Source organism: Aotus nancymaae, unplaced genomic scaffold (genome assembly GCF_030222135.1).
Source record: "Aotus nancymaae isolate 86718 unplaced genomic scaffold, 86718_ANA_hifiasm-v0.15.2.pri h1tg000033l, whole genome shotgun sequence".
Taxonomy (NCBI): Eukaryota; Metazoa; Chordata; class Mammalia; order Primates; family Aotidae; genus Aotus; species Aotus nancymaae.
The window spans coordinates 7,425,972-7,429,302 of NW_026988447.1; positions in this window are offsets into that span (position 1 = coordinate 7,425,972).

Below are 3,331 nucleotides of genomic sequence, written 5' to 3' on the forward strand. Positions count from 1 at the left end.
ACCACCCTGGCCAACATGATGAAACCTCATCTCTATGAAAATTACAAAAAATTAGCTGGGCATGGTGGTGTGTATCTGTAATCTCAGCTACGCTGGAGGCGGAGGCAGGAAAACTGCTTGAACTCAGGAGGTGGAAGTTGCAGTGAGGCGAGCTCGTGCCACAGAACTCTAGCCTGGGGAACAGAGTGAGACTTCATCTTAAAAAGAAAAAATAAATAAAATAAAAAATAAAAATAAAAGATTTTATATCCAATGGAGAAATTCTGAAATGCCAAGAGATGTCCCTGGAATTGAATTAAGTATAGCTAAAGGAATGGCTCTTCGTGAATAAATTCAGCTAATAATTATTTGTATTAGTGCACGAATGAATGTGTGTTTATGTAAGTGTGTGTATACATACATAGATGTGTGTGTTTGGAAAATTTTAATGATTCTGAAATTCTAGTTATAATAATGTAACACTGGGATTTAGTTTTAAACAATGACAAATGTTCAAAGCTAATGGTTCTTTTTAAAAATAGTATAAAATTACAAAAGAAAATAAATTGTTCAGCATTTTTTTTACATGATAGATTCTATAATATCACAATTTCACAGACCTCATATAATAAAGATAAAAAAGGCATTTTTAAAAAGATTAAATATAGATATTGTTATAATCATCATTGCTATATTATTTGGATCCTATTAGGTCGAGAGTTGCTAGAATCAAGGGGAAGAAAGGAAGACTTCTGCACGAATTTTAAGCATGGAAATATTTTGAGAAGATACTAAGGTAAGGTCCTATATAATGTGGTTAGAAAATCCAGTTTCAGCAGAGCCAGTGATCTGAAAGCAAAATACACCAAAATATTTCTAGAAAGTTAAAATTTCTCAAGTCATAGAAAAGTCTCCTAGTATCCATGTTGAATAAAGTTGTTTGCGAAGGAAGCTAAAGATAGAGAGGTAGTATTTGCTGACAAAAGACAAGACCAAAGTTGGAACCAGAAGCACTAGCTCAAACTCGAAGAATAGAAACTGGTATGGACTAGAACTTTCGAGGTCAAATTCTTGTTAACCAAGAACTAAGGGAGTATGATAAATGGGTAGGCTTTCCACCTCCCCTAAGAATTTCCTGCCCCTCCAACCCCCAACCCTGCCAGTAAGTTTGACAAATGTACTACTGCATGTACCATTCTTTTTTTTCCAGTATGGAATGGTTACAGCCAGAATATCCATGACCACATGATAATCAAACCATTAGCCAAAACACTGTATTCTGCTTAGGGAGCAAAATGCAAAGACCTGTGTGAGGTCATAATTCTTTTAGTTCGTGAAATTGTTCATAGTAAATCCTTGGCCTAGTAGGGAAAGGGAAGTCAAAGAAAAATAAAAGTGGTAGTAGAGGGGTGGGCCTCTCTTCTTAAAAGAGAAATAAGCACAGATGGAGATGAACAGGACAGGTCTATCACAATTTTATATATATATTTAAATTCTCTCAAAGAGAACTATGTATCTCAGCCCCGACAGGCATGTAAGAGATTTCTGCAGAAACAAAAAGACCTCTAACTGACGTGCTTGGAGACGGCCTGATGGGATGAATTCACCCCTGGAAGGCAAGCAACTTATTCCATGACTGAGCCTTAGAACTGAGCTAGGAAATTATACTCTAAACGGGACTCTCAAGGAATCTCTCCACAGCCTTCAAAGGAGGGGATCTGAGAACTAAGTCAAAGGAGACCTAGAATATGTTAGTTTGTCTTGGACGCTCCAGTTTTAGTCCTGATATTCATGTGGCTTAGGAAACCCTTCTGTCCCAGGATGGCTGGTTATCCTATGAGAGCAGGAACAAGTAAGTTACATAGTTTAATTTTGTTCCCCTTAAGGCCCTTCAACTATGATTGAAGAGGTTTACATGTGAAATAACTTTGAAGGAGGATGTAAATATCAGTGTGTGTGTGTGTGTGTGTGTGTGTGTGTGCATACACATATATACCCACGCACATAGACACAAGTTGCATATAGGTACATATATACATACACACACATGCATATATATATAGAGAGAGAGAGAAAGAGAGAGCACAGACTATGAATTGATGTTAAGAAAAGGAATAGCTGAATAACTATTTGCTAGAATTATCTGTACAGAAATATGTCTTAATATGAGAAAAAAAACTGCTGCAATAATTTTGTTTTAGGAGTGATGGAAGAGAAAACTTGCCCCATGCAGTAACATAACATGTTAGGGTCTAGCAGTCAGCTTCTAGCTTTAGATGAGGGAAAAATACCACACTTCATAGAGAAAAACAAATTGAAAGTAGAGTAGAAATGGCGAGGGGAACAGACAGCCAGCTGAAACTTGCAAAACTGTAGGATGTGACTCCATTAGATAAGCACTCACCTACCTTCAGTAAAGTCAACTGAATTTTACCAGTGTTTGAAGAGAATTTTATAACTGCAAAACTAAAGAAGGAGCTGAGTGTGAAAATGAGCCAGGCTTGTAGAAGCCAAGATCCAAAGGACAGAGGAGTCTGGGAAAGCAACATCTAGAGATTGGAGTGTGAACTTCCTCAGGTCAGTGAATTTAGGTTGCCTCAAGCAGGTTTCTACTCAACATGTGATCTCTTTAAAGAGATATCTCCCAATAACTCTATAAAATACCCATCACTTATTCCAATCAATTTCTATCCTCTTAGACCATTATTATTCTTGAAAGCACTTTCCCCAATGTGATATATTATGTGATGAAATTTAAGAGTTTAAAATACAATACCTTTTCTTACTCTCCCTTGTTGAGATCAATTGAGAACTAAAACACGGGAAGAGCCATATAATTTTTTTTTTTAGATAGAGTTTCACTCTTGCCACCCAGGCTGAAGTGCAATGGCACGATTGTGGCTCACTACAACCTCCGCCTTTGGGTTCAAGTGATTCTCCTGCGTCAGCCTCCCGAGTAGGTAGGATTACAAGCACCTGCCCCCATGCCTGGCTAATTTTTTATATTTTTAGTAGAGATGGGGTTTCACCATGTTGTCCAGGCTGGTCTCAAACTCCTGACCTCAGGTGAACCACCTGCTTTGGCATCCCAAAGTGCTGGGATTACAGGCGTGAGCTACCACGCCTGGCTGAACCATACACATTTTTTAATGTCAACTTTCTATTTGCTGATAAAGCCACTTATGAAATGTGGCTTTAGGACTCCTACTCAAAGATCTTGCTAACAGTCCCTACTCCTACAATTTCCTCCAAATCTACATATCAGGGGAGCAAACCTCCCTTGTAGAGACAAAGGCCAGGAGAGTTGAACTAGCTCAAGTTAATTCATGGAAACACAAGACCGGGACAAGAA